This window comes from Hibiscus syriacus, unplaced genomic scaffold (genome assembly GCF_006381635.1).
Source record: "Hibiscus syriacus cultivar Baekdansim isolate YM2019G1 unplaced genomic scaffold, ASM638163v2 tig00000778_pilon, whole genome shotgun sequence".
Taxonomy (NCBI): domain Eukaryota; kingdom Viridiplantae; phylum Streptophyta; class Magnoliopsida; order Malvales; family Malvaceae; genus Hibiscus; species Hibiscus syriacus.
This window is the reverse complement of record NW_024061825.1, coordinates 150,648-175,896: the sequence shown is the minus strand read 5'-3', so window position 1 is coordinate 175,896 and position 25,249 is coordinate 150,648. Positions and strand designations below refer to the sequence as shown.

Genomic DNA, 25,249 nt, shown 5'->3' with positions numbered 1-25,249 from the left:
GATTGAGCAGTTAAGAGGAAAGCACTGTTCTTTAAACAAGATAATTATCTAAACTTAAATAGCGTCGGCTGTTGATGATTTCACTGCTGAAAAGAGGATGAACCGAGTATGACGACAATGGAGTTTGTGAGGAAAGTCAACAGCCATCTCCGTCCCCATCGGCATTCATTATTTCATTTGGTGTTTTATGCAAACCACCTGGGCTTCATCTGCTTTTCTTCAAGCTCAGCGTTATCCATTTACTTCCCTCGTAGCTGATAGCATGATACTATAAGAAAAGAGTAAGAGATGGTGAAATTTTTTCATTTCTTTTCTAGTTCTGGGTATTGCTAGTTTTTGTTGCTGCAAACATAAGTTTGGGTTTTCGAAGTTGAAGCTGGCAAAAAAGTCACAAAGATGACGATGATGCGAGTAGGGGGGATGCCTATTGTCCCTTGGGCTGTGTTGTTGTTGTCTCCTGCTGATTGCTGCTGCCGCCTCTGCTAATACTGATCCTTCCGAAGGTCAGAGTTACTTTTCATTCTCTTCCTATAACTTCAACAAATCTTTTACAAAATTACTAGTTGTTCACACCATGAATTATGTATATGCCAACAATTTTTCAAGCTAGCTCGTCTGGATTAGTTATGATACTAAATATGTTCATCGAGATCGAGATAACTATAATGGTATTTTCACCCTTGTTACTACTTGACATCGATCGAGCCTATTTCTCTTCTATCTGATTATGTATGCTATACCAGAATTCAGGACAATACTATTGTTTAAGGTTAATTTATATTTGTATTTCTATCGACTCTACATCTAAGCATAAGCATGTTCTGGTCTCAAAATACTCCCATTTTTTATATGGCAAACATGAAAAAATGTTTCCAGAAAGGAAAATGGATGGTAGAAAAAGAACGAGATTAAGGAATGAATTGTATTTGCTTTTTATTAGACTAGTGTTGAACTTAAAGCCACAGATGCATAGAGGAATACATTAGTAACTTGTATTATCACACTACTTAGCATTCTTTCAAGTTTCAAGTCAGCATATACATGTTCAATTTCCGAAACACAGTTAATGCATTGCTTGCGGTGAAGAAGCAATTGTTGGATCCCTTGAACCATCTCAAAAAATTGGAACAAAGGAGATCCCTGCACTTCCAACTGGACTGGAATCGAATGTTCTGATCATCCTGGAAATGATGGATACTTGCATGTTGAGGAACTGTGCGTTTCATTATCTGTATCTACTTTGCCATACATCTAAGAATTATTCATTTTTTTTCATTATAAAATAAAGTTGAGCTCATGTAGACGAGGTTATCTTTAACTGCCCTGTGTGAAATGATGCAGTCAGCTTCAAAATATGAATCTCTCTGGAACTTTAGCGCCCGAACTCGGCCAACTTTCTCATCTCAAAATACTGTGAGTTGCGGAAGAAAGTGTATGTTAACCATTCCTGATAATTTGCATTAGTGCTAACACTTTCACTTTTAATTTCTGCAAGAGATTTCATGTGGAATGAAATGACAGGGAGTATACCCAAGGAGATAGGACGTATCTCTACCTTAGAACTCCTGTGAGTTAGAGCCAGCAAAGAATTTATTTTTCAAAGATGGATCAGAAATTCATTGAAAGTTGTTCCAGTAAAAAATTTTAGTGTTAACTTTCTGTGTGCCATTATGTTTGCAGACTCTTGAATGGAAACAACTTATCAGGTTCTTTGCCAGATGAACTTGGCAATCTTTCAAATATGAATAGATTTCAGATAGACCAGAACAATATTTCTGGTCAAATACCAAAAACATATGCTAACTTGAGCAGTGTGAAACATCTGTAAGTGAATCAACAAGCTAAATGCTATTTAAACTTAACAAGGAGATTAACACTTTTTGACATATTTATCGGCTTGTTTCTAATGTGCAGCCACTTCAACAACAACTCACTCAGTGGCCAAATTCCCCTCGAGCTGTCTAGGGCATCCACTTTGATTCACTTGTAAGATCATACAAAGTATACTTTTTTCTACTAACTTTTTTGCATAGTTGTGTGTTAGGGTGTACAGTGTGTGTATATATGTGATTTTGGTGAGTGATTGGGGATAAGAATTTCAATTCTATGCAGGCTCTTGGATAATAATAACTTATCTGGATATCTTCCACCAGACTTCTCGAACTTGCCTGATTTGCGCATACTGTACGTTTTTTTTCTTTATCCATCTTCCTCATTATGTGATTAGTTGTGGGTCCATTATCTCCCAGGTTTAACTTACTTATTGATGTTATGCCTTTTGCCGTTTTCCTTATCATACTAAATGTTAATCATTAACCAAATTCTTATTTAGCACACTTTGATAAGGCATGTATGTGTCATTTGTTTTCTTCCTCTCTGCAGTCAGCTAGATAACAACAACTTCAACGGATCCGATATTCCAGCTTCTTATGAGAAATTTCCCATGTTAGTGAAGTTGTGAGTGCTAATGAACCATTTTCTTAGTTAGTGAAATAATATCAATGTTTATGCTCACGAAGGTAATTGTTCATTGTGTCACTCGAGATTACTGATTCTATATCATTTCTTGTGGTGACTTTCAGAAGTCTTAGAAATTGCAGCTTGCAGGGAGCAGTTCCTGATCTTAGCAGGATAATGAACCTTACCTACCTGTATGTTACCATTTAAATTGTTATATGGTCTTTGTGTTTCCGTCGTTTTTTGCAATGATTTCCATCTTGTCGCAGCCACCTAACTTGACTTCTCGTCTTGTTTCTGTATCCATGCGGCAGGGATCTCAGCCATAATTTTCTTAGTGGAACCATACCATCATATAAGCTTTCTGATAATATGACAACCATGTGAGTAAATTGCTCATCTGCAATTGTTTTGTTAAAAATGCTTGAATCTGGACATCCTATTTGTATCATTGAACTGAATGATTAGTTAATCTTGTCAAATTTTTACTGTCACCTTCTATTGCAGAGATCTTTCAGATAACCAACTAAACGGATCTATTCCCGAAAGTTTCTTGGACCTTCCTTCACTTCAGACCCTGTGAGATTCTATATGCTTATTAAAATGTTCTTTACTTCCTGTTGTGTAATGATGCGGTTAATGTGGATATATTTGCAGAGTGTAGAATCTAAATGCTGGTTTATTGCAGATCACTTCAGAATAATTTCCTTACAGGTCCTGTACCTACCAACATAGGGCAGAACATGTCGTTCAACGCTAGCGCTAGACTTACACTGTAAGATCTGAAAGAGGAGAACTCATATATTCATGCTTGTTGCAAACTCATAGCGTAGTTGCTTTCATTTACTTGCACATTCAAAATGCAGTGATCTCAGAAACAATTCATTATCAAGGGTGGAAGGAAATCTTAATCCTCCAGTGAATGTTACCCTCAGGTAAACTTAGTTAGCTGGTATCATGCAATACCTCAGTCATATAATGGTTTAACCTTTAATTCGATATTAATCAGATGTATTATCAGCGTAAGTTTTACTAGTAAAGAGAACATTTGAGTAAACTATACCTTAAGAAATTCTTCAAGATTTGGAAAGTTGACTAACAACACTTACTGCATATCTTTTATATGTTTTCCATGCATTCTCATTGATTTAATGGATTTCATCTTAGGCTGGTAGCATATTTCTCTTTTTCCACTTATATGTTTGAATGATTTCCATTCTTTTCTTAGCTTCATTCGTAATGAAAGTATAGGCAGATCATTTTTCATGCATTTGTCTTCAATTTCATTTCTGAACTCTTTAAAAATTTAGCCGCTTTATATAGGCTTGAAGGCAATCCTGTCTGCCGAAATGCGAACTTATTGAATATAAGTCTGTTCTGTGGATCTGAACTCGGAGAGGGGGAAATGCGTCCAAGCTTAAATAACTCGAAAGTGGGATGCCCAAAGCAATCATGCCCTGTAGATATGTCCTATGAATATGTCCCAGCATCTCCCATTCCATGTGCCTGTGCTGCTCCTCTTAGAATTGGATATCGTCTCAAAAGCCCCAGTTTTTCTTATTTTCATCCATTTATCCAGTCTTTTGAGAAGTACTTGACTGGTTCTTTGAACTTCAGCCTCTATCAACTGTCAATTGATACATACTTTTGGGAAGGAAGACGTCTAAGGATGATTTTGAAACTTTTTCCTAATGTCAACCATTCAACTTTTGATGATGGTGAAGTTCGAAGAATCAGAGACATATATGCATCATGGCATTTTCATGGTAACGACTTCTTTGGGCCATATGAGTTGCTCCACTTCACTCTACTCGGACCTTATGCACATAGTACGTATTTCATTTTGCAGTTCTCTTTATACTTGATGGGAAATATGCCTTCTTATAACAGTGACATGGTTGAACTAGTAATTGAGAAACTGAGTTTTACTACTGACATTGTTTGATCTGTTATTGCTGTAGTTGACTTTGGCAATGAAAATAAGGGTATTAGTAGGGGCACACTGGTAGCAGTTGTAGTCGGGGGTGTTGCCTTTGCAGTTGCGATGTCTGTTATCGTAACAGTTCTAATAACAAGAAGACATCCCAGAAACCACAGTGCGATGTCAAGAAGACGCTTATGTAAGATTCTTTATATCAAAATATAAAGCCTCCGATTATAGCCATAAAAAGAGTAAATTTCTTATTACACTTTACAGCTACAAAGGCTTCTATGAAAATTGAAGGAGTGAGAGACTTTACATTTAAAGAAATGGTAGTCGCTACGGACAACTTTTCAACTCAAGTTGGACAAGGTGGATACGGAAAAGTGTATAAAGGCAGTTTATCCGACAAAACAGTTGTTGCCATAAAACGTGCAGAAGAGGGATCGTTGCAGGGACAAAAAGAATTTTTGACTGAGATAAAGCTTTTGTCAAGGTTGCATCACCGGAACCTGGTGTATCTGATTGGATACTGTGATGAAGAAGGGGAGCAGGTCTGTTCTTCTGGTCCTAAACGATAAGCACCTGCATTATGTCAATTATGTGTCTGGGGTCTGCATCTTGTGCATTTGTTCTGTCCTTATGAAATGGTTTTGAAAAGCCCATGAAGGGCATTCATCGTTTTTTAGGTACAAGGGATGACTCGGTTAGAGATATAATTCATATGCTTTGGTTATTGGTGCATTTGCAGATGTTGGTGTATGAGTTCATGCCCAATGGCACATTGAGAGACTGGCTTTCTGGTATGAAATTTCCAGGACTCGTTGCTTTACTTAGTTTGAGCTAGCTCACAAGGCTGGTAACATTGTGGTCATTGGTAAATACTCGTTGCTTGTAACGTTTCATAAAATCGATGTAAATCATGACATGCAGCTAAAGCTAAAAGGAACCTGAATTTTGGAATGAGATTACGGATTGCACTGGGTTCAGCCAAAGGAATTCTTTACCTCCACACTGAAGCAAATCCGCCAGTATTCCACCGAGATATCAAAGCCAGCAACATTCTTCTGGACTCCAACCTTAATGCAAAAGTTTCTGATTTCGGTCTCTCGCGGTTAGCTCCAGACCCTGAAGGAGAAGGGGAAGTGCCAAATCACGTTTCCACCGTTGTGAAGGGAACACCGGTGAGTTTAGCTATATTTTAGCATGTAAGAGTAAGACTCGGTGAATATATTGTGGCCATTAACACTGCATGACCGAGGTATAGTTGAGTGGGTTGTTGTTGGCTGCAGGGTTACCTTGATCCAGAGTACTTTCTGACCCATAAGTTGACTGACAAAAGTGATGTATACAGCCTTGGAGTTGTTTTCCTGGAGCTGTTGACGGGTATGCAACCAATATGGCATGGCAAAACATTGTCCGCGAGGTACTTTCATTAGCTGCAAACGCTATTTTTTAAGCATGATTCACAATTTTGGTAGATGGCATGGCATTGTCGCTGTGGATGTTAAGCTAGTGTTTACAAAACTCAGGTGAATACAGCGTATGAATCAGGGACGGTGTTATCTATAATAGACAGTAGGATGGGTTGGTATTCATCGGAATGTATGGAGAGATGGGTTGGTTTAGCCCTGAGTTGCAGCGACGACAATCCGGAGAAGCGACCATCCATGTTGGATGTGGTGAGGCAGCTAGAGTACGTACTCAAAATGATGCCTCAAATTGATCCGCCATCGGACTCGATTCATTTATATTCCGGCAAGTCGCTGACGGAGCCGCCATCTTATGGTAGCACTTCATATGTTTCGTCATCCATTGTATCGGGAAGTGATCTTGTCAGTGGCGATTGTCCTTCTATTACACCTCGCTGATCGTCACAGGAAACACGTGAAATTAGTGGTATCCTGGGAATTAGATTTTGTAATATTGATGAACAAAAATACTTTGTTAATGTTAAACATTACATTTATAATTATAAGATTATTTTAATAAATTATTTATAATGGAGTTGTATATTTTTATAATAATTAATATTTTATTATTATTATATTAAAATTTATATAAACATATAAAACTATAAAAATAATTTGATAATAGTATTAATTATCTTTTAAAATAAAAATATTTTAATGACTTTTTTACTTTGAGTAGGCCGAATAATCTTAAAAAATATTGAAACAGTAATATTTAAAATTAATAAAAATAATCTAAAAAGCTACATAGGAAAATTACATTTTACTTTTAATTATTTTTCAGGGTAAACACAAATAGGTCATCAAGTGTATGATGTTGTTTTGCCATTAACTATTAAAAGTTACAAAAATCATTTTCGTTAAAAGATTGACGATTATTTGAGTTAAATATTAACATGATGATTAAGATATGGTAGCGTTTGAAATTCTAAGATCATATTTTGTAATATCATAATTAGCGTCTAACTCATATTGTCGTCAATTTTTTAACATAAAACGACGAGTTTAGAACATATGAATAATCATATAATTATTTTATAACTTTTAATAGATGAAATATTCAACAAAATAACATTTAATAGTCGAGATCATTTATATATTTATATTTAATTTTTAATAATTAAAAAATATAAATTTTGAACAACTGAATGTTTGTGATTATAGATGAAAATTTATTATTGTTGAAGTAAAATTCAATCCAATCCAATCGAAAACTGGTCCCTCAGCGTCAACGATTTGAGGATTGATCGGTTGGCTGGCTGGGGGGTTTCAGCAGCTGGAAAACAACGTGCTGACATATCTAAAATAAAGTTCTTTTATTTTACTTTAATGCTGATGTTGTGCTAGTGTTTCTTCCTATGGCTATGGAACCCAATTGTCTCTTCTTCGTATGATCACTGAGAAAATCAGAATCGTTGAAGATCGTTCCTTTCTGTTATTTTGGGTAAGTTTCCTTTATGCTTCTTATGCCATCAACCAAATAAAAACTTTGATTTCTGTCCCTTGATTGCAATTACATAGATTTGCTTCCCTCCATTCTTTCTGTTTTACATGACTATTGGAGACTAAAACACGTTTCGTCTCTGAATTTGAGAGCTGGGAAACTTAAGGATCTTGTTTCATGTTAGTGCCTTTTTGATGTTCATCTTGTCAATTACCTTTGGGTTTCTTTTAGGGGATTTTTGTCGTGGGAAGCCTCTGCTGAGTTATAACGATTTTCGGGTTTATTGTTTCAAATAACAATGTACGGTTACATTATGATAATCTAATTTTCAATTTACCCTTAAATTTATTGGACTGTACACATGTGAGGATTTTTGTTATATTTACTTTTGATGGTTCTGTCATAATCATTTTTTGTAAAACAATTAAATATTATTTTAAAAATAATTATGACTTTAATTTGGAAAAATTAGGGAATTTGGAATTAATTTGGAATAAATTGAATAGAGTCGCCATCGACCTTTAGGTTAGGTAGGTCGAATACCTAAAAACGTCTTTTAAAACAATTTAAAAAAAATCATTTTATAAGACAAAATTTGGTATGCGTCACCAAAGATTTGATTAAATGGATTCGGGAATCGGTTACGTGTAGGGAATGATTAACACCCCACAACGCCCAAAAACTGGTACTGTGTCGCTTACGCATTGTCGTAATGGTAGAAATTACAAATCGAATATAAAATTAAAATATGATCTATTTATCGAGTATTGATTAATTTGCTTTGAATTAAATAATTAGAGAAAAATCTTTAACTCGAAAATAAATATCAAAATTAGCAATCCTCCGTCGGGAAAGCTAACTCGAATATTTCTTATCAGTTAAAGAATATTCCCTCCTCATTAATATTAAAAAAATGTGAATCAAATATAAAATGAAAATCGATCTTCGCATAAAATACATCGTTATTTAGTAACATGCATCGCATTATTTAAATAAAAATAATTAATTAACAAAATAAAATCAATTTTATTTCAAGTTCACACTTGTTCGAATGTCATATCGGATTACACCACTTCAATAAAGCGATGCTTTCCACGCCCATTCTACAAATCGTTGTTCTTGAAAATGTTTGAATAAATAAAAATATTGACAACTATATATTTTTTACAAGTTAAAATAAATCATATTGAATGAAATAGAATAAACATTTACAATACATTTTCACATATGAATATACGAGGACAGAAAATAAATTTATAGATACATATGTATATAATGATATATGATACAACATGGGTAGGTAATGAAACAAATAGAAAATAAAAAATATTACATATGTACATACATTCTATAATATATACATGGATATTATAACATGGACTGAAATGTAAATATATAAACATGGTAGATCATAATGAGAATAAAATAAACTACGTAAGCTTTATAAACATGTGACTAAATAGAGAAAATTAAAACTTTAAATGCCTGACAATTAACATAGCAAGAGTCATGATACCTATACAAATACCATATAGCAGGAGCATTGGGATGGTAATAAATCCACAAATAATATTTAGGACTAAAACAAAAATTATTAAAATCATGCACCAAATATATAAACAACACAAAATATAAATAAACAAGCAAAAAGACTAAAACATAATATAGGTAAAATGAAAAGGAAAAGTCAGAACTTCATTAATAATAGTTGGCTCTAACACAAGGAAACAAGAACTCAAGACTTTAAAAGGTATTTAACCCATTTTTATTTAACCTAAACTATTTCCTCTCATTTTCTTCATTTGCCTGAAACTACTAAATCCCCAGCCTCCCTTCCTCTCTTGTTCGTGCACCCATGGTGGCTGACCCCGAAGAACCGGAGCCCGACGCTCAGGCCATCACGCACGGGTGGCCATTCCCCTCGACTAGCTACCATCGACGCCCTAAAACCCAACGCCAACCGACACAAAACGAAAACCAAGCCTAATCCCCTGTCTCTCCCTTGGTCGAGAGGTCCAAGCCGTAAGGCAGGCCACCACACACGGTGGCGCTGCCACCTAAACAAAACTAGCTCGATCTCTACCCTCTCCTTGGCAACCCTATTTCTCCGACGAACCCCACAGCCAGGTAAACTTCGATCCCTAACTTATTTACTTTATAAAAGCATCAGAATCACATGAAACTAAGAACTAGATTAAACAATAAACTCCTTTCTAGTTACATTCTAAGAATCTAGTAAAAAAAACCGAAAATAAGGAACTGAATACCTCTTGATTTACTTGAAGATTTCAATTTTTTGATTTGCTGTTAAAAAGACATTGCCTCCATTTTTGATGAAAAATGTTTATGTTTTTTTTCTGATAATCCCTCCTTCCCTCTACACTGATTTCTTTGGGTTTTTATAACCCATTACAAATACTAATATAAATTTGATGTTGCTTCTTGTTGATGTGTTTGGTGCCATGATTTAAGGGAGCTGACATGTTGCAGTAAATGTAGCAGGGCATGGGTGAGGTGTGGTGTTGGCGTGGGGTGCTGTGGAGCAGGGCATGAGCATCAGCTGGGTTGGTGGTTTGTCCAGGACGGGTCAGGTTGAGTGCTAGGTCACTTGCAATGGCTTCAAATTGAGCCTACAAAATATGTCCATTTGTATTAATAATAATAATAATAATAATAAATAATAATTAAAATAATAATAGTAATGAATTAAAATAGAAAAGACTCGGATAAAAACGGGTGTCTACAGCTGCCCCTCTTTACACATTCTTGTGTTAACAAGAATAGGGCAAAGATAACAAGACAACACGTTTTTGTCTGGTTCTCTCCCTTTCTGCATAAAAATTGGATAATGTTAGTTGTTGGGGACGACACTGCTCATACGTGATGAAGAGTTCGGGTCGTCTAAGGGTGACACGGTTCCTACGTGATGAGGAAATCTGGTCGAGGGATGACACTGCTCATACGTGATGAAGAGTTATTGGCCATCTTTAGGAAGGGCGATAACACGGTTCCTACGTGATGAGGATGTCTGGTTATCTAGGGGTGACACGACTCCTACGTGATGAGGAGATCTAATCAGGGGATGACACTGCTCATACGTGATGAAGAGTTCTTGGCCATTTTATAGCGATAATATAGTTCCTACGTAATGAGGACGGCTGGTTATCTAATGTTGACGTTGCTCCTACATGATGAGGAGATCTGGTCAGCTGATGTTAACTGATTCATTACTTTGCTATTGAAATAGATCTTGAAAACCCTGTTAAAAAAATGGTCATATGACATGATTTCATGTTGTCAATATGCTCTAAGAATGATCTAAATGCATGTTTAAAGGGTTATGCTCAGTTCGATCCTGGCATTGGGAATCTCATGCTCTTTGATCGGAATATGCGATATTTATGCGTTTATCCATGTCTGGTTACTTTCTTGACCTTTCATTAAATATTCTTTGACTTGGTCCCTCCGATCTACCCCGAGAGAGTTTATCTTGCCTCTTTGATTCTTTGGTCATTGATTGATTTTTCAGAGAAAATTCACTCAGAATGGCCTCTCCTTGTAGCATGCCTTTAAATTGGGACTTCTTTGCTTGGGAAAAGTATGATTATGTTGAAACTGATTTCTTTGATTTAAACCCTTTTTTTCAATGATTTGTTTAATGATTGATGGGAGCGTGTCTTTGTATGTGCTCTCTGGCGAACACCTGTTTCAAAATCCCCATACTCTGACACTTTTCAGAGTAAGGCATAATAATCAATAATTTGGTGAATATATACAAGGACAATGAATCAAATTTGACAAGTTTCATGGAAAAGAGGCAATGAGAAATTATAATCTTTTGGGGACAATAAACAAGTAAGTACAAAGGAAGATCAAAGGACAAATATAGTGAATATCAAATGCTGAATCCTTTTACTTCTTCACCCCAAATCTTTTTTTTGAAAGTTGACATGTGTTTCAAAGATTCAGATCGTACAAAAGATGTGTGAGCATGAGAGTCTTTCCCTGAACTGTCAGGCTTCCGAGGGAATCCGCCATTTCAACTTATGGCTATTCGAGCCGTCCATTACGGATTTTCAACTCGAATCCTCCTTTGATTTCAAGACGCCCATTTTGGGTTTTCATCTTGAACCCTCCTTTATTTATTTTTTTCTTTTTTTCATTTTTCCATCATTTTTTCATTTTTTCCTTTTTTTTAAGTGTAATATCGTTTGACCGAATCGGAATTCATGGGATTAGGCAAATCTTCTCCATCCATTTCTGTTAGAACCAAAGCTCCTCCTGAGAATGCCTTTTTTACAACATAGGGACCTTCCCAGTTCGGCATCCACTTCCCTCGAAAGTCTTTTTGCATAGGTAGGATCTTTTTTAGCACCATATCGCCTTCACGAAATTCTCGAGGTCTGACTTTCTTGTCATATGCTTGTATCATCCTTTTCTGGTACATTTGTCCATGGCAGATAGCTCTCAGCCTTTTCTCCTCAATCAAATTTAATTGATCAAACCTACTTTGTACCCAATCAGCCTCGTCCAGTTTCAACTCCATCAATACTCTCAAAGAAGGTATTTCCACCTCAACAGGTAAAACTGCTTCCATCCCATATACCAAAGAGAATGGTGTTGCCCCAGTAGATGTACGAACGGACGTGCGATAAGCAAGCAACGCAAAAGGTAATTTCTCATGCCAGTCTCTATATGTTTCAGTTACTTTTGTGATGATCTTCTTGATGTTTTTATTCACGGCCTCTACTGCCCCATTCATTTTTGGGCGATAAGGAGCCGAATTGTGATGTTTGATCTTTAACTTTGTGCAAACTTCCTTCATTAAATCGTTGTTCAAATTCAATGCATTATCTGTGATGATCCTTTCAGGTGTTCCATATCTACAAATGATTTCTCTTTTTAGAAATCTTCACACTGCTCCTTTTGTGACATTAGCATAAGAGGCAGCTTCAACCCATTTGGTGAAGAAGTCTATAGCCACTAAAATAAAACGATGTCCATTTGAGGCCTTCGGTGAAATTGCCCCAATGACATCGATACCCCACATTGAAAATGGCCAAGGTGCGTTCATTACATGGAGTGGTGAAGGAGGAACATGTATTTGGTTATCATGAATCTGGCATTTATGACATCTTCGAGCAAATCTGATACAATCTCCTTCCATAGTGGACCAATAGTACCCAAACCTCATGATTTTTCTAACCATTGTGAATCCATTAGCATGTGTTCCACAAACTCCTTCATGGACTTCCTCAAGTATTTTCTTGGCCTCAATTCTATCCACACATCTTAAAAGCACCTGATCCTTGCCCTTTTTATACAATATATCTCCATCAAGGACATACCCCATTGCTAATCTTCTTAAGGTCCGTTTATCATTCTCAGTTGCCTCCGCTGGGTAAGCCCGATACTTCACATACTGGAGAATATCTTAATACCATGGGAGACTATCATCCTCTTCTTCCTCTATGTTGCAACAATGAGCTGGCATTTCTCTTATACTCATCCGAATAGGCATCATTCGAGATTGATCATCGGCCTTAAACATAGCTGCCAACGTAGCCAAGGCATCTGCCATTTGATTTTCTTCACGAGGAAGATAAGTAAAAGAAATTTCTTCAAACTCTTTGATCAACTCCATCACCAAGTTCTTGTATTCTATCAACTTGGAGTCTCGAGTCATCCATTCCCCGCGAATCTGATAAATAACCAGAGCAGAATCGCCGAATACTTCTAGGCTTTTAACTTTGCGCTCAATTGCAGCTTGAATACCCAAGATACATGCTTCATACTCTGCCATATTGTTAGTGCATTCAAAGGCGAGCCTACTAGTAAAAGGATAATGATCTCCCTCAGGTGAAACTAGTATTGCCCCAATTCCATGTCCCACAGCATTAGAAGCGCCATCGAAGTTCATTTTCCATGCTTCATTTTTCGGAGTATCTTCTTCCGTAACAAATATACTCATCAAGTCCTCATTCGGAAAATCAAATTTTACTGGCTCATAGTCTTCTAATGCTCTGCTTGCCAGGAAATCTGCAATAGCGCTCCCTTTAACTGATTTCTGGTTCATGTAGACTATATCAAATTCGGACAACAACATTTGCCATCTCGCCATCCTTCCAGTTAGAGCTGTTGATTCCATCAGGTACTTTAACGGATCCAGTCTTAATATCAACCAGGTAGTATGATACAACAAATACTGTCTCAGCCTCTTAGTAGTCCATACTAAAGCACAACACAACTTTTCGATAGAGGAGTATCGAGTCTCACAGTCAGTGAATTTCTTACTGAGATAGTAAATAGCTCGTTCTCTTCTTCCAGTTTCGCCATGTTGGGCCAACACACATCCCATTGACTTCTCAAAGACAGTCAAATATAAAATCAATGGTTTGTTTGGGATTGGTGGCATCAAGACAGGAGCATTAATTAAGTAACCCTTAATTCTATCGAAGCATTCTTGGCAACTATCATCCCATTCTCCTGGGTTTCGCTTTCTCAGTAATCGGAATATTGGATCACATTTCTCAGTCAATTGAGAGATGAATCTGGCAATATAATTTAACCTCCCCAGAAAACCTCGTACTTCTTTTTGCGTTCTAGGGGGAGGTAATTCCAAAATTGCTTTGACTTTATCAGGATCTATTTCTATCCCATTCTCACTGACTACAAATCCCAATAACTTCCCTGAAGTAGCTCCAAATGTGCACTTGGTTGGGTTAAGCTTGAGCTGGTATTTTCTTAATCTTAAAAACAGCTTCCTTAAGACTTTTACATGTTCTTATTCGGTTTGTGATTTAGCAATCATATCATCCATGTACACTTCTATCTCCTTGTGCATCATATCGTGGAACAACGTAACCATTGCTCTTTGATATGTTGCCCCGGCGTTCTTAAGTCCGAAGGGCATCACCTTGTAACAAAATGTACCCCACATTGTCACAAAAGTTGTCTTTTCCATGTCTTCTGGGTCCATCTTAATTTGATTGTAAATTGAGAAACCATCCATGAAAGAGAAAAGAGCATGACCAGCCGTATTGTCAACCAAAGTATCGATGTGTGGGAGTGGAAAATTATCTTTGGGGCTCGCTCGATTGAGATCCCGATAGTCAACACACATCCGAACTTTGCCATCTTTCTTTGGAACCGGCACTATGTTTGCTACCCATTCAGGGTATTTAACCACTTGTAAAAATCCAGCATCGAATTGTTTCTTCACTTCTTCCTTGATTTTTAATAGCATATCCGGTCTCATCCTTCGAAGTTTTTGCTGAACAGGCTTGCATTCTGGCTTTATTGGTAGCTTGTGCATCACAATGTCAGTCTCCAACCCCGGCATATCTTAATAAGACCAAGCAAACACATCTTTATATTCCCGAAGAATGCTTATAAGACCATCTCTTATTTTTTGTGAGAGTGAAGTGCCAATTTTAACCTCCTTTATATCCTCTTCTGTTCCCAAATTTATTGTTTCAATTGTCTCTTTGTGGGGAATATTTGTCTATCTTCTTGCTCCATCATTCTAACAAGCTCAGAGTTTAACTCACATTCCTCTTCATCTTTATAACCCTCAGATTCTTCGAGACACATGTCATTTTCAAAATCAATTTGTGGTTCAAAAGTATCATTACTCGAACAGTTGATATCTGAAGACCTGCGAATCAAAAAGGAGTATATTTGCTGGGGACAAAAATTTTATCTAATATTTATCAAGAGAATAATTATCAATAAAGAATAAAGAATATTCAAGAAATGAATAAAATACTTGCTAAGATTAGAATGAAAAGAGAACACCGTTTCATTAAAGCAATGACAAATAACAATTTATCTTTTACAAAAGCCCTATTATATTTGGGTCAAAAGGAGACAGATTTGTTATTATGCATTACTTTGAAGAGTGCTTATAGAACACAGGGAGTTCTTCAACAGTGTAATTGTTCAAAACATAGCCAGGAGGACACGGATGGATTGATGCCAATGAGCATTCTCCAGTAGAAACATCTGTGATAGCGTTGATGCTCAGGCTTCCCAATAAATCTTCAACAAATTTTATATCTTCACTATCCCATGACTGTTTCACTGTGTCAATCACAAATCCTCCAGACACAAAAGATTTGGAGAGAGGCGGAATGACCATGGGTCCCCAAACAAGGTCTTCTCCCTTTACTCTTGCCCTCCTCCTTTCCTTAAGCTTTTGTGCATCTTTGACTTTATCATGGTACGTTGGTTTGTATCCGAGACCAAAATAATTTCTTTTAGGAACTGGAGCCGGCCCTTCAGTGATGCCTTGCAGTTTCTTTCCCAAGCCTTTCCCTACCTTTGCTCCTCTAGCTAATGTCTCCTTTAATTGCATCTTTGTATTTTTTGAAAGATGAGGAATGGGAATTCTTTTGCCTTCAGAGATAAAAGTAGCATTAACAAATTCCAAGGACTGGAAAGAGGACTCTAGTGCATTTTCATCTACCCCTATATATGGTGCATCTGTAGTGATAGAGGCAATGATGTCTTCTTCCGCTTTGATGGTCACCAGAGTCCCATCAACAATGAATCGGAGCTTTTGGTGAAGGGAGGAAGGAACTGCCCCAGCCATGTGAATCCAGGGTCTCCCTAGCAAGCAACTATAACTCGGATGAATATCCATGACAACAAAATCTACTTCAAATGTTGTAGGGCCAATTCTGAGAGGGATAATCATCTTCCCCATTATCTTGCGTTTTGTCCCATCAAATGCCCTTACAGCATTGCCACAAACCCTCATTTGTGATACATCCACAGGAAGTCTATTTAGAGTGGCGAATGGCATAACATTCAAGGCCGATCCATTGTCAATTAACACCCCTGAGACGATGACTCCTTTGCAATGAGCCGTAATGTGTAAAGCCTTGCCCCTGCCTTTTCCTTCTTCAGGTATTTCATCATCATAAAAATAAATGAAATTATCTGCATTAATATGGTTTACCATAATGTCCACACGTACCACTGGTATATTATTCCCTACAAAAGTTTCATTCAGCACTTTGATCAGAGTATTTCGATGTACTTCCGAATGCAACAGTAGAGATAACATTGAAATCCGTGATGGGGTCTTATGAAGCTGTTCCACAATGTTATACTCGCTGTGTTTCAGAAACTTTAAAAATTCCTGAGCCTCCTCAATCTTAACAGGCTCATTCAATTTATCATCAGGATCTTTAATAACCACATCTCTTGCTTTATCAGCCTTTCCAGGAGCATAGCATCTTCCACTCCTGGTGAAAAATCCAACTTCAGCAACCTCTTTCTCCTTACTCTCAGGAGTATTAATTTGGCATGTATAGTCCCAGGGAACACTCTTGTTACTCTTGTAGGCAAAAGGCGCAGGGGTTTTGATCACCACCCTAGATGTTATACTTCCACTGCTGGCCTCGTAATTTGGTTTCGATATGACCAGGACATGCTTTTTTAAATTCTTTTCAGCTTCCCTTGAATTTTCTTCAGAAGCGCAGATATATCTTTCATTCTCACTCATTCTTTCTTCATAGAACTGCAACTCCTGCTTGTTCATTAATTCTTGGACTATTTGCCTGAATTCTTGACAGTCCTGAATTTGATGACCATTTTCACCATGGTATTCACAAAAGTTCTTTGTCTTTTCCGTTGAGCATTCATTTCTAGGGCTCAAGAACCCTCTCTCCTTTATTTGAGCATATACCCACTTCAGTGGAGTTCTTACTTCTTCAATTCTCCTTTTAATTCTCTGATTTTTCTCAATAGCGTTCACTCCCTGATTCTGATGATTTGGAAGCGGGTTTGCAGCAACACAGGGTGCTTCAGAATCATTAAAGGACACCACCTTTCTCTTGATCAGATCTTCAACCACTCTTTTGAAAGCGAGACACTTTTCAATGTTATGTCCTCTGAGATTTGCATGATATTCGCATGTCTCATTTTCGTTGAACCATTTTGGATAAGGTGGTTTAATTGGATCAATGAATTTTGGTGACACTACGTGAGCTTGGACTAATCCATGGAAGAGCTCACTGTAAGTCATTGGTATGGGAGTGAACGTCATCCTTTCATTGTTATGCTCGCGCTTAGTCTCTCCTTGGGATGAAGAAGAATTTCCCATCTTCGGCTTACTCACAGAGAAATTTACATTATTCACCTCTCCTTCTTTCTTCTTCACATAGGGTTTCTTTGTAGGAGTTTGGTTGCCGACAATCTGCCCCTTCTTTAATGCTCTCTCGATCATCTCTCCGCACATCACGATATCAGAGAAGCTCTTAGTTGCCAATCCTAACATATGATCAATATAAGGAGATTTTAACGTATCTATAAACATGGTTATAAACTCCCTCTCAATAAGTGGTGGGTGCACTTGAGCAGCAATATCCCTCCAGCGCTGAGCGTATTGTCGAAAGGTCTCATTATGCTTCATCTCCATATTTTGGAGAGTAACACGATCAGGCATCATGTCGGTAACGTGTTGATATTGTTCTTTAAACGCATTGGCCAAATCCTTCCAAGACCCTATTTTAGCTCGGGTTAATTGGTTATACCATCTGACAGCTGACCCCGTCAAGCTGGCCTGGAAACAGTGAATTAATAGCCTATCATCCTTCATAAATCCTGTCATTCTTCGACAAAACATTGTCAAGTGAGCAACATGACAAGTTTTTCCATCATACTTTTCAAATTCCGGCATTTTGAACTTTGTTGGTAATACTAGGTCTGGCACGAGACTCAATTCCTTTGCATTCATTCCGTCTTGAGAAACCTGTTTTCCTATCTCTTTAAAAAAACCTTTGCACCAGTCCTTTAAATGCTCTGGTACTTCCGTTTTAGGTTTCTCCATTTCCTCAGGGTCTACATCAATATACTCATAAGGATTGTTTTGAGGGTTAGTCGTGGCCATTTGAACCTTTATTGCTGAAGACCCTGCAGGATGCTCAACTAGCTTTTCAGGTGAGATAACTAGTTTCGGGGTAGACTCCTGCCTAGAAACTTCAACAGGGGCAGTGCTTGGTTCTTTAACTGTTTCAGTACGTAACCCAGACATCTTGGTCATCATCTCCTTCATCATATTAGTCTGGCTTTGCAGGATTTGATCTATAATTGACTTTTGTGACTGCTCCATCTTCGCCTGCCATTCTTGTTGTATTCTTAGTAAATCTTCTTGCATTTCTTTCTTTAATTGATCAAGCTTGGCGTCCATGGCTCTACTTCGCGTGTGATAAGGATTGGAGTTTTTACTTGCCAGAATCGTCTGTCACATAACCCTTCGGAAATTAATTTTATTGTTCTTTTTAAATTCGAATGCATATTATTGGTAATGTGCTATAAATGATGCATTTTATTGGTGATGCATTATAAATGATGAATTTACTTATGCATAATGAATGATGCAAGTGTGAAATGCAAATAAAAGGCGTTGACCCAAGCAGTAACCATTCGGAAATACTTTCATTGGATAAAAAGTTTCACTCATTACAAAGGAGTTCTATTACATATAAGGCCTAGCCCTCAGACTCAGCTCTACAATTTCATTCATAATAGCGATGATCTCCCTTGTATATTCAGAAACCGGATTTGTGCGCAGTTGGATGATCTCCACTCTATTGGCTAATTCGTTCATGTACCGAGCCACTTCACCCATTTGAACAATAGCTTCCCCCATCATGCGCTCGCGTTCTTCTACCAAGGATCGATAATGCTCATATGTATTTTTCCATCCCTTATTGATGCGTTTGATTTCTTTTTCTAGATTGGTAATATGAATTTGACATTTCTGGAGTTCACCTTTCAATTCTCTGATTTCCTTCTGGAAAGATTTGTTTTCTTCGAGAGCAACTCTTAGGTCTATTGAAGCGGGAGGAACTTGCACTTGCAGAAGGGATTGCTCAAGGTTCGATACATGACTTTTGAGCTCATCATTCATAGCTCGAGATTGGTTCATCTCTTGTTCGAATCTCATCTGTAATTCTCCCATTTCTCCCGTGAGCTCATCTACTTGCTGACTTTTTGTAGAGAATCTATGCATCCACGATCTAATCTCTGCCTGCTTTCTATCGAGGATTCGATTCCATCCCTGTCTCTCAGACCACATCTCTTCTTTCTTTCACTTTCTTTCTTCTTCGAGCTCTAAAATTCTTCGATCTTTGTCCTCAAATATACTGTTCATCTCAGTTTTTAACCCCTGGACTTGATTTTTTTCTTCTTCTAATTCCTTCAGGCTGACTTCTTTTTCTTCATGGAGTTTTTGAGCTCTACGAGCCTCAGCTTTATACTGCTTGATCAATTCCTTTTTATCGGCCTCTAGCTCGCATACTTTTGCTTTTCCAGCTTCTATCTTCTTGATCTGACACTTGTTCTCAATTTCTAGACTTTTGATTCGCCGTCTTACAGCCGCTAATTCTCTGGATCCAAGTCTCTTTCTCATTTGCTGCACCCTTTGATAATCCTTTTTTAAGTCTTCTAAATCGGCTTCCCCCTCCTCTTTCCGTTCTCTCATCATTATAAATTGTCTGGCATGAAAATCAGCCTCGATAGTCAACATGAAGTTTTCTCTCTCCATCTCTTCTATTTTCTTGGAATCTTTAGCCTTTTCCATTTCAAACTCAATTCTTTGGATTTCCAAATTCGAAGGGATATTTCTGATTTGTTCTTCTATCGACCTTGATCCCTCTCCAGATGTTAAAGGTATTTTATCATTTACCCTCCTGATTCTCCAGGCTTCATAATCAGGCGTCAAGATAACATCCGCTCCAATTACTTTAGTCCTAAAAGTCATCCTCCAAGAATCAGCCACATCTTTGATTTTCTTTCTATAATTGCCTTCTTTATAATCAAATTCAGCACAAGTCAACCCGTGAGTCACGGGAACAAACTGTCGGGCACCGTACTGTCTCAATATCAACAAAGGAGCGTATCCCACTCCTCCCCACAGTCCCAGTAATATAATCCAGTCCAAATCTCCACACTTGAACAAGATTTGTGTATGCATCAGCCACGGTGTTCGCCATGCTATGTTTTGACTTTGTAGATTCCGGAAGAAATCAATCCATTGATCTTTCTGAGATACTTCAGGCCACTCCTTCGTAAGGTACTCAGCAACAGGAGAATAATCTTTCAAAAAACGATTATAGTTGACTTTTTCTTCCTTCCAGAAATGGCTTCTGATCCACACAGTAAGCAATTGAGCACAACCCATAAAACGACCTCCCCCCAACCTTCTACATATATTCAAAGATCGGAAAGTTTCAGCAAGAATTGCATGGACTGGATTCACCTCTCTTCCTAACTTCTCAACCAAATCGACTACTGCTAGCTCGATCAGCCCCAAACATTTTGGAAAGATTACCAAACCATATATACCCAAAGCAAATACATCTCTACGCACGTTTTCATCTACGTGTGCTTCAGCTATCTTTTGTAAGTGAGACCACGGTACTCCCTCACTTTCTCCCTTTCGTTGCAAGCGATCAATTACCCATTTGTCGCACGTGCCCGAGATCTTTGCAAGCTTTGACTTAAGAGAAGGCCCTTTTATCGATCGGGAGTAAACTTTGTCTATTTTAACGCTTGAAAAATTCAACAGAAAGTGATATTCCTCGAGGGTTGGAGTCATGTCCTCTCGGTTAAATGTGAAACAACTATAGGCCGTATTCCAAAACTGTATTATGCTTCGTATGAGAACCGGGTCTACCTTCACGTATATCAGATGAAATATATCCCCATAAGTCTGCTGAAAAGCTTGCCTCTCAATAAGATTCCAACTTTCCCAAATTGTTTTCAATCCCTGAAGCTCATTCTGTTTTAAAGAAGCTGGTGTATAATCAGACAGATCCGACACGTAGTCCCCTGATAGACTATCTCCCTGCTCTTTCTGCTTGGCTTCGGACCAATTCCTTACATCTGCTGGATTCACCTCTTTGTTTAGGAAACTCCTTTCCATCGTGAAAGTCTTTCCACTTTATCGATACTCACAGATCAATCGCCTTTTCTAATGATATGTCTATGCAGTATGAATAAAAAAACAAACAAAACAAACAAAACAGTTAATCAAAATAATTGTATAAATTTAGCATAAAAAGATATGTAAAACGGGAAATAAATCTCCTCCATTTATGTATTATCTACCCAAATAATATTCCTCAAAAAGGGTCCTACCCAAACATGCTTTCTACCCTCCTAAATTTATTTAATTAAATTCTAACTGCACCTAAATTCTATTTCACATGCTTTAAAAGAATAAATCTATTCTACACACTCAAAAATAAATAAATAAAATAAAAATAAAAAGGTTAGAGTAGGTTTCTCCATTGTGTACGCCTATTTTAGGTACCTATTGACGGACAGAGGTTCAGTATGACTCTACCTAGTGTGACCGTTCTATGGTTCATTATATGCATGGTTTCGGCTCTTATCAGGAAAAAGGAACTCGAATTGTCCTTGATGTCGGTGCTCCCTTGGGCTACCAAACCCTCAATCCTCACCCATTACAGGTTTCAAACGGACCGAGTTCAATTCGAGGGGATTCACTGCTTTATACCCATACGAGGAATAAATTCCTACGAAGGTATAAGGTATGTATCCCATGGGTTATTTGCTAAAACTCATACGAAGAATAAATTCTTACGAGAGTAAAGCAATCACCCTAACTAATTTGGATCGAAGCTCATGTCTAGAGCTCATGTTATGCTAATGAAAGTGATGTGTGTGAGGAGAAACAAACAAACCTTTGACTCAAAAACAGGGAAAATAAAAAAATAACACTCAACGAGAACTAAGAAATATCTGAAAAAAATGAAAACAATTAAAATGTTAGTATATAAAAATAAAGAGATAAAATAATAAATAAAAATTCAATACATAGATCATAGTTTTACTAAAGATTCGAACTTAATTTCCACCATAACGACCATGTGTAAGCGACCTACAGCTTGACTCTCTAAAAAAGTCCCCAGCAGAGTCGCCAAGCTGTCATAATCATTTTTTTGTAAAACAATTAAATATTATTTTAAAAATAATTATGACTTTAATTTGGAAAAATTGGGGAATTTGGAATTAATTTGGAATAAATTGAATAGAGTCGCCATCGACCTTTAGGTTAGGTAGGTCGAATACCTAAAAACGTCTTTTAAAACAATTTAAAAAAAATTATTTTATAAGACAAAATTTGGTATGCGTCACCAAAGATTTGATTAAATGGATTCGGGAATCGGTTACGTGTAGGGAATGATTAACACCCCACAACGCCCAAAAACTGGTACTGTGTCGCTTACACATTGTCGTAATGGTAGAAATTACAAATCGAATATAAAATTAAAATATGATCTATTTATCGAGTATTGATTAATTTGCTTTGAATTAAATAATTAGAGAAAAATCTTTAACTCGAAAATAAATATCAAAATTAGCAATCCTCCGTCGGGAAAGCTAACTCGAATATTTCTTATCAGTTAAAGAATATTCCCTCCTCATTAATATTAAAAAAATGTGAATCAAATATAAAATGATAATAGTAATGAATTAAAATAGAAAAGACCCGGATAAAAACGGGTACATGTTCATTACCCATCATTTCATTGTGATGTACTCAATGACCCTTCCAGGTCATATTTGAGTCATTTGCTTGACAAAACTTCGATTTTCATGAAGTTTTTCATTTTAATTCCAGCTTATATTTCGCAGGTGCTTTTCCAGACATACTGCAGGATTGCCTTCACCAGGGGGGGATTCTATGTGATTAGAAACTTTCATTGTTGGTGATAGATTTGCTGGAAAAATAAAAACAATGCTGTTTAGAGTCAAATAACTACTTCTCTCTTTATTTTTCATCCTTGTCTTCCTTGAATGCATTACAGCAGATGGTCGAAACAGAACTTCAAAAAGGATAAGAGCTCCCCTCAATAATGTAGGTAACAGTGTTATCGATGGCATCGGTACGGAGGAGGTCATAAGTTTTGAGGATGACAACAAAGTAATGGGTGAAAGGAAGGGCAGCCACAGCTGAGTTTCTGTGTCCACAGATGCACTTTTTACATCGGCAATGACTGCAGCAGCTGGTTTAGGTGCAGTTCCTTTTTTCTTTGTGGAGCTTGATCCTCACTGGGCCGGGGTATGCAATGGAATGGCTGCTGGTGTCATGTTGGCTGCAAGTTTTGTATCTCATACAGGAAGGTCAGGAACATGGTGCTGGAAGTTGGGTTGTGATTGGGATTTTAGCTGGTGGCATTCTTATTTTGCTTTGTAAGAAGGTGATCACTGTTCATAATGTCAGTTGTTAGGTTTGATCAATCACCATTTTAGAATTATCATATAACTAGGCTCTCATAAAGGACCACTGTTTTTACCCCACTTTCAATCCATGTGTTGAAGATATCATCCACAGATTCAGTTTCTGTTTCAGACCTTCAATGCTTATCATGAAGGATCATTATTACTTCTGCAGAGAGTTTCAGACCGCCGACATTGCATGGCATCCACAATGCTGTCTTTTGAACTTATAATTTTTTGGTATGGCTGCATTTGTAGGTGATATTAACATCTTATATATTTCCCATCTTTTTTTGGGTTTCAGTTTCTTGAACAATATGGGGAAGTATGCTGGATATAAAAGGAGCTGATGAAACTAAAGTTGTTCTAGTCGTTGGAATTATAACGCTGCATTCATTTGGAGAGGGCTCTAGTGTTGGAGTTTCCTTTGCCGGCTCAAAAGGTTATACTCAAGGTCTTTTGGTAACTTTGGCCATAGCTGTACATAACATACCAGAGGGATTGGCTGTGAGCACGGTTCTTGCATCAAGGGGTGTTTCCCCACAGAAAGCAATGCTATGGAGTATAATTACATCCTTACCTCAGGTATCTAAGCATGTAGTTCTGTTTGTCAGTCGTTGAGCACATCTATCTGTATCCAATGAAACCGGAACTTCCAAGATCAGGTTTAAAAAGAATAGTAAAAGAAGAAATGGTGAAGTAGAAAAGTTAGTTAAAATTAAAGACCAGGAAAAATAGCTTCAATGACAGATGATTGTCAACAGACAATTTGTAGGCACCAACTTGATTTATAGGGTTTTTGAGAAATCTTACAAACTTTCAAGTGTGATTTATATTACTATATTGAGTTTCTACTTTGTTTCATCTGTTAAAATGGGAAAAAGGAAGGATAAAAGTAAACTATTAAGGTCATGTGAGGGTAAATCAATATTACTTTTGTTCTTCTCAACTTTTTTGCCAGCCAATTGTTGCGGTTCCTTTTTTTATATGTGCCAATGCATTTAATAAATTCCTGCCCTTTTGTACTGGTTTTGCTGCTGGATGTATGATTTGGATGGTTGTTGCTGAGGTTCTCCCTGATGCATTTAAGGTATTGCTATTCGAGCACTTTAAATAAATGTTTTTTTTTATAAGAATTGCAGGCCTCGTTAAAAACCTCCTTCTTGATTAAAGGATCTTGTAAAAAGCTCCTTAATCAGCGGAAGGAGGAAAAGAGTGCCTTAAGATTTCATTAATCAGAAAAAACATAAGAATACAACCAGGTCGCCACCCCCAACATAAGCAAACAACCAAAAACAACCGAGAAAACCCTACACGACAACGCTAACACAGCTAAAACCTTATAAGCTACAACAACAGTCACAAAAATGACTGACCAGCCTTAACACCTGAACGTAGCCTGAAATCAACACAAAACAAGCCAGAATCCGAATATCACAGCTAACTCAATCCATAACAAACAAAATCCTAAACTTCCGCACGAACAGATATGCGAAAAAGCAGCTGCGGGCTTGCTGTGGGAGTTGGTCTTGTTGCTCTCTGTTTGACTTGCACCAAGTTAGTTTGCTTGCACACACCTTACTGCAATTCTGCTCCAGAGGCTGTCAGATAAGATCTTAAGCACCACACTCATGCTGCTTCAATCCATGCTTTGAGTCTGTCCGGCCTTTGCTTTAGTGTTTTGCGGGGTTACTT

General features: G+C 37.3%; 2 pseudogenes; both read left to right on the top strand.

The window, feature by feature from the left end:
• Positions 1-6,051, top strand: LOC120113562 (annotated as a pseudogene).
• On the top strand, positions 5,962-24,671 carry LOC120218453 (annotated as a pseudogene).
• The last annotated feature ends 578 nt before the right edge of the window (positions 24,672-25,249 follow it).